Here is a 12,754-nt window from a genome sequence, read left to right on the forward strand (position 1 = left end):
TTTCAACATTCACTTTTATGTGATTTTGAGTTCCAAATGTTTTTCTCCCTCCCCAAGATGGCAAGCAATCTGATATAGGCTTTACATGTACAATCATGTTAAACACAATTCCGCATTAGTCATGTTGTGAAAGAAGAATCAGAACAAAAGGAAAAAAAAAACACAAGAAAAAAATAACAACAACAAAAAAGAGAAAATAGTATGCTTTGGTCTGCTTTCAGACTCTAGTTCTTTCTCTGCATGTGGATACCATTTTCCATCATGAGTCTTTTGCTCTTGTCTTAACACTCATTTCTTGAGGAAGAAAAGTGGAAGCTGTCTAAAGATAACAATTAAATTCCATTTTAAAGATGGAAGCAAGGGCAAAAATTGGAAAGTAGTTTCAAAAAAAATGGATGTGACCCTATAAGAACAGGGTCATGAGCACCTAAGCATAGAATCAATTGAAGGTGACAAGTTTTATTGGGGGCAAGAGGTGACAGAGAGGGACAGGACACTGCTTAGGATAAATAGGACAGTGGAAAGAAAGTGAACTATTGATTTCTCACATTGCTTCTGTTTTCTCTGCCAAGAGAATAATATTTGGACTGAGAAGGTTAGAACAAAAATAGTTATTTGGGAGCCAACAGAGCACTCAACTGCCCTCAGTGAGTTCAAGATCTTTGATTTGCATGACCCATGTCCTGGGCAGATGTGATTGTTGGAGGCATGGTTAATAATCTATGCAAGACTGTGTCAAAGATGAGAGGTGCCATATACAGGACTGGAGATAGACAGATGTCCTAATTCCCCCCCCCCAAAAAAAGGAAAAAGGGGAGTATTTTATATACTACCTATTGGTAAACTTGACTTTGATTTTTTGACAAAATGCTAAAATATATTAAAGAGATGGTTTATTATGTTAGAAAAATAGATGTTTACAAAGAGCCTGCATGGCTTGCTCAAGAACAGGTTATGGTAGCCTTATTTAATTTCCTTTTTTGACTGTATTATTTGACTCATAGATAAAAAAAATTCCATAGACATAGTAGGTCTGAATTTTACCAAAGCATTTTTGCCAATTTTTCTTATGCAATCCTTGTCTTCAAGATGGAAAGTTGTGACCTAGAGGGTAATACAATTAGGTTGATTAGAAATGATTGAATAATGAGTGGACCCAAAGAAAGTCATCAAGGGATTGACATATAAGGAAGCCTGTGGGGAGTGTCCTAGGGCTCTGTGCTTGGCTTCTTGGTGTTGAACACTTTTGTCAATGAACTGGATAAAGACATAGATGGCAAGGTTGTTGATTATGAAAACAATACAAAGACAGGAGGAATGGCTCACATGTTCAATGATAACATCATAATTGAAAACTTTTAAACAACCTAGAAAGATGGGCTAGATCTGACAAAATGATAATGAATAGTGACAAATGTAAAGTCTTACACTTGGGTTAAAAAAAATCAGTGTCCTATGTACAAAATGAGAGAGACCTAGCTGGACAGTCAGTTCTATGAGAAAACTCTGGGGCTCTTAGAGGACTATAAATTCCATGAGTCAACTGTGGGACAAGGCAGCTAGAGAAGTTTAACACAGTCTTAGGCAGTATGAAGAAATAAAGGAGGTGAGAGTGCTACTAACTAACCTGGTTGAACCAGACTATTGTTATAGTTTAGCTGGGGGCAAGGAAAGGAAATAAACATTTACATAGTTCCTACTATGTGCCAGGCACTGTGCCAAACACTTTTACAAATATTATCTCATTTGATCCCCACAACCACCTTGGGAGGTAAATGTTCATTTCACAGGTGAGGAAATTAAAGCAAACAGAGGTTTAAGTGACTTTCCCAGGGTCACACAGCTAGTAAATGTCTGAGGCTAGATTTCAAATTAGATATTCCTGACTCCTGGCCCAGCACTCCATGCACTGCAAATCATAATATACAATATTACAAGATAAGTATACTGGAAGAGGTACACAAGATACTAGGTGAATTCAGAGAGGGAAGGCTATTTTTCAACTGGGAAGGAGTTTATACAGTTTCTTCCTGATCGTTCCCCATGTACACACACACACACACACACACACACACACACACACACACACGCTGTCAGTTGATGCTGTTTTTCTATTTCTATTGGTTTGAAGGGATGATCTTTCAGTGGCCTGTCTTCTGACAGGTTCTGGCATCATAGGCAAATCGAATTAATGGCTTGGGAAAGTCAAGATTGGCTTGGCAGGAGGAAGCACCATAATGATCCTTTGAAAAGCACTGGCTAGAGATCACATGGTATACTCTAATTTATCCCAACAGTAACTTTCCATGCATCTAGAACATAGGAGTCTCACAAAAACCAAGCACTGCGGATCGAGCACTGGAATCAGAATCAGAGGACCTGGGTTCAAATCTCCCCTCTGTTAGTTACTACTTGTATGACCTTAAAGGTCTTCTCTGGGTCCTGCCTTCCCCACCTATAAAAGGAAGGGGTTGGACTCAGTGATTCTCAGGCTTCCTTCCTGCTCTAATTAAATCCTATAAATGTGAGATTTACCCAATTGTGGAACGGATATTTAACTACTGATGAATTTTTATGTACATATTCAGTTTTTAGATAGAGGTATGGGGGAGGGTTTGATGGGTTTCAATTTGGTATTTCTTGGCTAGAGATTAAACTCAGAGTTGAAAGACTTGAATTTGAATCCTGCCTTGACTACTTCCTACCCATGTGACCTTGGACAAGTTACAACTCCTCTTGATCTCAGTTTTTTCAATTGTAAAATTGAGAGAATTGGACTAAATGACTTCTAAGGTCCAGTGTAACTCTAGAATTAATTCTATGAATACAGGGAGCAAATAAGAGAGTTGGGATTTGGACCCAGGTCCTCTGATTCCAAATCCAGTGGGCTCTCCATTGGACCATTCTGCCACCCTCATTAAGCAAACATGTATGAGGCCCCTAGTGTGTGCAGAGCACTGTGCTAAGTGATAAGGTCTCCTGGAATTTACAAATAAAAATAGGGAAAAGAAAAAAAGATAACTATATTATCTTGTATGTATTTATATTCATTTATATCTTTATATATTATTATATATTAATACGATATTACTTAATAGGTATATTAGGTGCAAATAAGGCTCTATGAGAGGCAGGAGGGTTATAACTAACAAGGAGTATCAAGACAGGCTTCATGAAGGAAGTGGCATTTACTACTATTATTTTTCATAAAACAAGGTGGCATTTGATCTGTGTTTTAAAGAATGGATATGACTTCAGTAAGTGAAGAGGGGAAGAGAGGACATTCCAGGCATAAGATAGCTCAAAAGCCCAGAGGTAGAAAAGCACAGGACAGGGCAGGATCAGCAGAAAATCACTATGAGCTATAGGATAATACTGGAAAGGTAGGCTGGCACCAGATTGTGGCTTTGAATAAGGCTAAGGGGTTTAAACTCTTTGGGCAATAGGAGCCAATGAAACCTTTGAAGCAAAGAAGTGGGGTACCAGATTTATGTATCAGGAAGGCAATTCTGGTGGTGGTATGAAAGGGGAGCATTGGAAGGAGGAGAGAATGGGGGTGAGAAGATCTATTAGGAGGCTCTTACAATGGTTCAGGGAGGTATATAGTAATGATGACCTGTTTTAGGGTGTTGGCAGTGGGAATAAAGAGGAAGAGATGGATATAAGAGATGTTACAAAGGTAAATAGGATAGGACTTGGTAACTGACTGAATACGAGGAGTCAGGTAAAAGGAAGAATCAAAGATAAAACCAAGGCATAAAACATGGGAGGCAGGGTGAACGATGCTGCTGTTGCCAAAAATACAGAAATTGGAAGGAGGAGGAGGTTTAGGGGAGAAATATAACAAGCTTGGTTTTGGACATGTTGAGTTTGAGGTGCTAACAGGACATCCAAGTAAAGATGCCCTACAGTGGGAGACGTGGGTGTAACTCTCAGAAGAAAGGTTGGGTTGGAGATTTGGGACTTATCTGCATAGAGGTGGTGTTTGGAGTCATGAGACTCAATACAGTTGTCAAAAGAGAAGAAAAAAGAAGAGTGACAAGGGACAGAAACCTTGAGAGGACCCTCCACATAAGGCACTTGGAGGAGGATGAAGAGGAAGTGATGGGAACAGAGTAGGAATGATTAGAGAGGTAGGAGATAAACCAGGAGAGGATTCAGAGTATCTCTGGATCTAAGGGGAGAGAGAGAGAGAGACAGAGAAAGAGACACACACACACACACACACACAGAGTTCAATAAAAGATGGTCAACAGTATTGTAATTAGGGTGCTTTTGATAACCTCAGAGAATATTGCCTCAGTGGAACAGTGAGGGCAAAAGCCAAATTGTAAGATGAGGAGAGAGTACGTAATGAGGAATTGCTGGCTAGGGAAGTCTGAGACCCATTGTCATCATCTGCTTGGTGTTTCTTTCTCCAAGCACAAGTGCCTTAAAGGTGATCGTTAGAGATGGAATTTTAAAGAATAGTTATGTCAGGAGTTTGGGAGCTCTTGGGTTTCTCAGTTGGTGTGACTGGCAATAAAAGGTTTTGTGTTTGTTTGTTTTTGCAACTATGTGCTTTTTCAAGAAGATAAACACTACCAGAAATATGAGCCCAAGCCATGATACTCATATTCAGGTATTCAGACAGTGCAGAGCTGAGGAGATGGTGAAATGGTACTTGGACAGTTCCGCAAACTATTTCACATTCACATTCCAGGGTTTTAAGTATTAACCTCCTGGGAAAGTATAAGAGGAGTTATTGTTGATTCTCTCATGTTTTATGTCTTCATTAATTCTTACTTATGAATCTTTTTGTGTTTTAAACATTGTGTGTGTGTATGTATAGGTAATAAATAGAGCTGTTTTGTACCTGATCTACCTTATACATAGGGTACCTTTCTAATCCTTTTTGGGGAGACTCCAGACATGAATTATACCTAAACTTTAAATGATTTCCCCCTTTTTTGAACGTCAGGTTCCCCTATGACTAGACCTAGTCCATGAGGCCATAGCAGGGATTGCTTTTGGGAGAAGGTACCCTAGTTCCCTGGTCCAGCAAATCTGTTGCAACACATACATATCTTTTATTCTCCCAACTGGACTATAAGCCTCATGAGGGCAGGGGTCCTATCTCAGACTTCTTTGTACTCTTCATAATATTAGGTACACAATAAATATTTCTGAGAGAATGAATAAGGCTAGTATTTTCCATTTGTATAATTTCCTTTCAAAGACTTTTCATATATGTATATGTGTGTATAAGTATATATACTTATGTATAGTCTATATATGTATATGTATATAAAATTTTACTTGCTCCTCATACCAGCCCTGCTGGCAGGGAAGGTACTGTTATGCTCATTTTATAGATAAAGCACCAAGGCCTAGAAATGTTTAATGATTTTCCCAAGATCACTTAGTTGGGTTTGGAACACTGGTCCTTGGAAAGCTGACTCAGTGCCCCTCCAATAGGCAGATGATGAAAAATTTCCAGTCATTCCTCCTGGGGTCAAACTATGCTGCACCCAGATTTCTCCCTTCATATACTCAAACACATCTAAATAGTCAGGCTCATGACCTGGAGAGCCAGTAAGCCATACTGGCTGTATTATTTTTCAGGGAAAGCCCAGATCCAATAAAAGACTTCCCACTTCACACACCCAATAGCCTGCTGATCTACTTAAACCAATGGCTAAAATAAAATAAAATAAAAGAGCTAGCCTGCTGATCCTTAAACCAATGACCCCAAAAGACATGTTAACACATAACCCCTCTTAGAGTACAGCAAGGGGCAATCACTGGGATGTGACTGGAGCTACCTTGGGTCCCATTCTCCTATTTCCCTATTCCAGGAAGCTCTGGGTTTCATGGCAGGGGTTGTGGTTTTATTATCAACACCCCCCCTGCAATGACTGGGGAGTGTTTTTCTGGCTCCTCACACTTGATACCAAGGGCAGAGTGTCTCTTCAAAGAAACAGCCTTTGGAAAGGTCTAATCTCAGGCTTTGCTTTCCCTTGGGCTTCCCAAGTGATTTTGTTTAGTTTATCAGTCCCTCCACAAAAACTTCCCTGATTCTCCCAGCTAGATGACAGTGTGGAGCAGGGGAATGATCACTGGGTTTAAGAGTCAGAAGACCAACATCTGAATCCTGGCTTTCCTACTTGCTTCTTGGGTGACCCTGGAATCCCCCTGGTCCTTACTCCTCACCTATAAACCAAAGGGGTTAGACTAGATAATGGTTTAAAGTCTCTCCTGGCTTTGATTTCTGGAGTGATTACTCCTTTGGTGATTTCTCATAGCAATCAGTGTACCTTTCCACTTACCATATTCTATTTTCTGTTTGTATAAATGTCCCATCTCCCTCACTGGATGATGGTGTTCCATGAAAGCAGAAATCACCTCTCATTCCATTTTGTGTCTAACACAGTGCTTGGCTTACTGTATTGTATTGAATTCTTTGTCATTCTCACCATGGACACCAGAGTCCAAACCCTCATCATGTCTCCTGGACTTTTGCAAAAGCTTCCACAATGGTTTTCCTAAACGTAATTCTACTCTCTCCAAGTCATCTTTCATAGTTTATGGGATTGTAGAAAGGACTTAGAGACAACTAGGTAGGGCAGTGGCTAGAGTACTGGACCCAGAGTTAGGAAGACCTGAGTTTGAATTCTGTCTCACACACTTACTGTGTGATTTTGGGCAAGTCTTTTAATCTCTCTTAGTTTCTTCATCTGTAAAATAAGTATAATAACAGCACCTGCCTTGTTGTTATGGGGTTGTTATGAGCAAATGAGATAACATAAATAAAGAACATTGTAAACCTTAGAGTGCTATATACATGCTACCTAGGATAACTGAATCCAATTCTCTAATTTTACAGATGAAGAAACTGAGGCAAAGAGAAATGGAGTGACTTATTCAAGGTCACACAGTTGACAGAGCTTAGATCCTCTAACTCTAAAGCTATGACTCTTTTTTTTGTGCTATTTTAATATTTTATTTATTTTTTTAAAAATATTTTTATTTAAAGTTTTGAGTTCCAAATTCCATCCCTCTCTCCTCCTCTCTCTCTGAGACAATAAGCAATCAGATATAGGTTATATGTATGCAATTTTGTATAACACTTCCATATTAGACATTTTGTACAAGGAGATGAATAAAAGAACAAAATGAGTGAAAAAATAGCATGTTTCAGTCTACATTCAAATATTATCAGTTCTTTCTCTGGATGTGGATAGTATGCATCATCCTCAGTCCTTTGGGATTGTATTGGATCATTGCATTGCTGAGAATAGCTAAATCATTCATAGTACTTCATTGCTGTTCTGTATACAATATTATCCTGGTTCTGTTCACTTCACTATGCATCAGTTCATGTAAGTCCTTTCAGGTTTTTCTGAAATCATCCTCCTTGTCATTTCTTTTTTTTTTTTTTGTCATTTCTCAATAGCACAAAAATATTCCATTACAATCAGATGCCAAACTTGTTTAGTTATTCCCCAATTGATGGGCATCTCTTCAATTTCCAATTCTTAGCCACCATAAAAGAGTTGCTACAAATATTTTTGTACAAATAGGTCCAGAAGTTTTTTTTTTTTTTTGTATGTCTTTGGGATACAGACTTAGTAGTGGTATTGCTGGGTCAAAGGGTATGCACAGTTTTATAACCTTTTGGGCATAGTTCCAAATTGCTCTCCAGAATGGTTGGATCAGTTTAAAACTCCACCAACAGTATCACTCTTTTTTAATGTACCATGCTATCTCTCTTCAAATTATTACCAGAGGAATCTTCTTAAAATATTGATTTGATAATATCATCCCTGCAGCTCAAAAGCTTCAATGATTTCCAACTGTCTACATAATAATGCCCAAACTCCCTAGTCTTCCATTCAAGTCTCCCTCTCCCCAAATCTGGTTCCATCCTACCAATCCAATCTTATCCCCCACTGTTCCTCTATATAAAACCTCTGTTCCTATTAGATTGGTTAATTTAGTTTCCAGAATGAAGTTTTCTATTCTCCATTTGTCAACCTTTGCTTATGTGATCCTCATATCTAGAATGCCCTCCCTCTATCTAAATCCTTTAAGATCCAAATCAAGTGCCCCTTCCCCTATGAAGCCTTTTTGGACTACTCTAGCCAAAAATTATATCATTCTATCTCCTCTGAACACCTATACTATTTATTGTCCCCATCAGTCATCTAGCCCGTAGCATATACTGTCAGCCTCATATTGTTAGTTACCTTTTCAGGTGGATAAATTTTATTTCCCCAATGAGATTATACATTTCTTGAGGACAAGAGCCATGCCTTACAAGTCTCCATGTCTTACCTGCTGGTCCCAGCAGGGGAATGAATACATATCAGTAAATAGTTGATGATTGATTTTTATCTAGGAGCAAAGTGTCACCGGAAGAGGTTCAAAGTATTGCATACTCAATACTAGTTTGGAATATTGCCTTGGGGCAGAAAGACTCTGTTAGAAACTGGTCTTTGGCTCCAGCATACAAAGTCTTCCAACTGCAACATTCCCTAACTTTTCTCCTGGCAGTGCTCAAAGTGGGGGAAAAAGAAGTCAATGGGATGGTTTGAATATATCCTTTCACTTGGAGAAATGTTAGTAGGTCAGTTTTCTGTATTATTTCAGATGAAGAAATAAGGCAGAAGCCTTTTGGTGGTAGCAAAAAACTGGGGTAAAAACCAACTAGATGCCAAATCATCATGGAATGACTGGCTAAATGATGATATCTGAATGTCATGAATTATTATTGCACCATTCATTCATAATAGAAGAAATTCAGAGAAATTTAGGAAGACTTACGTGAATTGATGTAGACTGAACAACCAATAAAATAATATACACAATGACTTCAACAATGGAAATGAAAGCAAAAGACTAACAAGCAGCTGAACTCAGAATAATGAATGAGAATAGATGATAAAGATACTTGTTCTCAGTAAAGAGGTAGGGGACTACAGGTTCAAATCCCACCTTTGATATTTACTACCTGTGTGACTTTAGGTAAATCATATTACCCGAGTCTCAGTTTGCTCATTTATAAAAGGAGAGTTAGATTAGAAGCTCCCTGAAAACTCTTCAAGATGTAGATCTGTGATCCTAAAAGAATATTAGCTATACTTTCAGTTACTGTTCTGTTTGGTTTTGCTCAACTCTTATTTGCCATAAGGAAGAAATGGTCCTTGGGAAAAGGGAAGTGGATGAAGAATAGTGGGCATTAAAAAAAAATCATGAAATAGTTGGCATAAAAATAAAGACATCCAAATCTTTTTTTTCCATTTCAAGTAATAGGGCATAAGGATTTGTCCATAGGCACAACTCTTTTTAACAAATCTAATTACATAATCACAGAATCAGAATTAAAGGGAACCCAGAGGCCATCAAGTTCAATTTCTTATCTACATTATTTTTTTTTGCAAATTGTCATAAACCTTCTATTTGAATACCTCTTGTGACAGAGAGTTCACTACCTTATGAAGCAACCCAGTCCCTTTTTATATAGTTCAAGTTGTTGGGGAAATTCTCCCTTATGCTGACCTGAAATATCCCTCTTTGTAACTATCACCATTGTTTCTAGTTCTGGAATCATAATCTAAGCTTAATACTCTTCTGCAAGAAAGTCTTTCAAATGCAGAGTGTTCCAAGAGTTTTAAAGTTGAATAGTTGAATAGTTTAAAACTGCACTAAGACTTTTTGGGATCCTGTATTTAAGCTTCTCTTCCCTAAACTAAAATATTCCTAGTTCTTTCACAGGATGTGATCTTGAGCCTCCTTACCTTCCCCCTTCCTCTGGAAATGTTCCAGCTTGCTAATGTCCTTACAATGAGGCATCCAGAACTGAACACAGTATTGTAATTATGGTTTGACCAACATGACATCTCCTTTTTGAATGCTACCTTTCTACTAATGTAGCCCAAAGTTGCATTAGTTTTCTTGGCAATTACATTATACTGTTGATTCACATTAAGCTTATAGTCCATGAACCCTTAAGTGATTTGCCAAGAAGTAACTAGATGGGCAACAGCTCTCAACTTTGAGTCTGGAAGACTTGATCAAGTTCAAACACAGCCTCAGAGACTTACTAACTCCATCACCCTGGGCTAGTTACTTGACCTCTTTCAGCCTCAGTTTCCTCATCTGTAAAATGGGGATAATATGAGACCTAAGTCAGAGGGCTATGAAGATCAACTAAGATAACATATGCATAGTGCTTTATAAACCTTAAAGTCCTATGTAAATTTTAACTATTATAATAATTTGGCCACATTTTCCACATCCTTTATTTGTACAGTTGATTAAAAAAAACAGAGCAGAAATGTATATTTATCAGGATCAAATTCCATCTTAGAAAGAGTCACCCCAATATTCCAACATGTCAAAATCTTTTGAATACCCACTAAGACCTTAATAGATTTTTCTCATTAATTCATTTATTCATAAAATGAATTAGTTTTCCCTTCAAGCTTAATTGTCATGTGCAAATGTGATACATATGTATATATACATATATATCTCATCTATATCTTTATACAAGTCACAAATAAAAAAGTGAGACATAACAAAACAAAAAATGAAGACTTGTTTGTTCAGTTGTGTTCTCCATGACCCCATGTGGGTTTTTTGGGCAAAGATCCTGGAGTGGTTTGCTATTTACTTCTCTAGCTCATTTTGCAGATGAGGAAACTGAGGCAAAGAAGGTTAAATGCCTTTTCCAGAGCCACACAGCTCATAAGTGTCTGAGGCCAGATTTGAACTCGGGAAAATAAATCTTCCTAACTCCAGACTGGGCCCTCTATCCATTGTGCCACCTAGCTGCCCACTAAACTTGTAACCAACTCCTAAGAACTTACTTGTAGCTTAGCTTGGCATTGATCATTTAACAAGCATTCTTTGGATACAGTAATCAAACTAGCTGTGAATCGACCTCGCTTTACTATCTAATAAACATCATTCCCTTTTCTCCTCAATGGTGTAATGAGAAACTGTATCAAATGCCTTGTTGAAATTCTGATATGAACCCATCTATACCATGCTAATGATCTGTCAGTCTAGTGATCCCATTAAAAAGAAAAATGAGATCAGTGTGGTATGACTTGCTCTTAGTGAACCCATGGTTCCTCATTTCATTTTCTAAGAGATCATAAATCATCCATTTAAAATTTTATTGTAAAATTTTCTTGGGGATTGATGTGAAAGGTAAGGCTTACCCAGAAGGAAGGAAGACTGTCTGACACTTTATCTCATTTCACCAGGTCCCTCTCCCCTCTGCACAAATCAAGTACTGACATGCAAGGTACAGAGTATCAGTAGATACTTCTATCTTTGGCCTAGCACGGTACCTTCATACCATAGACACTTACTAAATTCTTGTCTTTGTTTTTATTTGATTTTTTTTTTTAGAATGGATCTCTCTCTCTTGCCCAGGTTGTAAATGTAGTAGTTACTCATGGGCCTGATCCTACTCCTGACGGGCACCAAGACTTTGACCTGCTCCATTTTTGACCTGGGTCAGTTTTGGCCTTCCTTGAATGGTTTGGTACAGGCAGCATGGTGATGAAGTACATAGAGCATTGACCTTGCAGTCAGGCACTGTGGAGAGTGTTGGCCCTGGAATAAGGAAGGCTCATCTTCCTGAGTTTAAATCTGGCCTCAGACTCTTACTAGCTGTGTGATCCAGGGCAAGTCATTTAACCCTGTTTGCCTCAGTTTCCTCATCTGTAGAATGAGCTAGAGAAAGAAATGGCTAACCACTCCAGTATCTTTGCTGAGAAAACCCCAAATGGGGTCATGAAGAGTTAGACATGACTGAAAAATGATTAAAGAACAATCAAAGGGGGCGGCTAGGTGGCGCAGTGAATAAAGCACTGGACCTGAAGTCAGGAGGACCTGAGTTCAAATCTGACCTCAGACACAACGTTTACTAGCCATGTGACCTTGAGGAAGTCACTTAACCCCAATTGCCCTCCAAAAAAAAAAGGCAAAAAAAAAAAGCAACCAAAGTGGTCTGGTGCCCTCCTCTCACTGAAAAGCTCCCCTTGCTGGGGTCAGACCTAGTGAGGACACCAGACTGGCTTATCTTCATCCTACCAAAGCTCAGAACACTGGAGCTCAAGTGAGCCACCAGCCTCCATCACCCCAGGGGTAGACATTACAAGCATACGCCCCATGCCCAGCTTTAATAAATGCTTGTTGAGTTGAGTTGACTACAAACAAGTACAAATAATACAATTCTGGATACCTCCTGGAAGGAACCATACTACGAAGGAGGAGAAACAAGTCAATCAATCAACAAGCATATTATTAATTGCCTACTCAAAGCCAGCTCTGAGTTTTCTGGAGAGCAGAGCTCAGTGAAGCCATTTAGTCATTCATCAGCCATCTTGGTTTCTCTCCCCTCACCCAGTTTCTCACAAAAACTCTTCTCAGAAAGCCAGTCTGATTGATCTGCATTTCTGCTTCCCTGAAACAATCTGGCTCATTTGAAAATGTCCTGGTTTGGGGTTTGAGTCCTGACTCTGATACTTCTTAGCTGTGTGACCATAGACTTAACCTCTTTCAAATAATTTCCACCTCTACAAAATAGGGAGAAGGACTAGACTTATGTTTTTGGTGGGGTTTTTTTTTTGGTATGTAATCAGGGTTAAGTGACTTGCCCAGGGTGACACAACTAGTAAGTATATGAAGTCAGATTTGTACTCAGGTCCTCCTGATTCCAGGACTAGTACTCTATCCATTGCACCAATTAGCTGTC

At 38.7% G+C, this 12,754-nt stretch overlaps 2 protein-coding genes across 2 annotated transcripts in view; both read right to left on the reverse strand.

Annotated features, from left to right (window-relative positions):
- The window catches only part of CALM2 (calmodulin 2), a 490,104-nt gene extending 488,059 nt beyond the window's left edge, over positions 1-2,045 (reverse strand). The window contains exon 1 of the mRNA XM_069071652.1: positions 2,039-2,045. The gene's annotated coding sequence lies outside the window, so the exon portion shown is untranslated. The remainder of the gene's footprint in view (positions 1-2,038) is intronic.
- KCNK12 (potassium two pore domain channel subfamily K member 12) overlaps positions 1-12,754 on the reverse strand; it is a 52,618-nt gene that overhangs the window by 21,887 nt on the left and 17,977 nt on the right. The window lies entirely within an intron of this gene.

This window comes from Petaurus breviceps, unplaced genomic scaffold, assembly GCF_028583685.1.
Source record: "Petaurus breviceps papuanus isolate PSGF00001 unplaced genomic scaffold, PetGlider_PUasm1.0 90842, whole genome shotgun sequence".
NCBI classification, from domain to species: domain Eukaryota; kingdom Metazoa; phylum Chordata; class Mammalia; order Diprotodontia; family Petauridae; genus Petaurus; species Petaurus breviceps.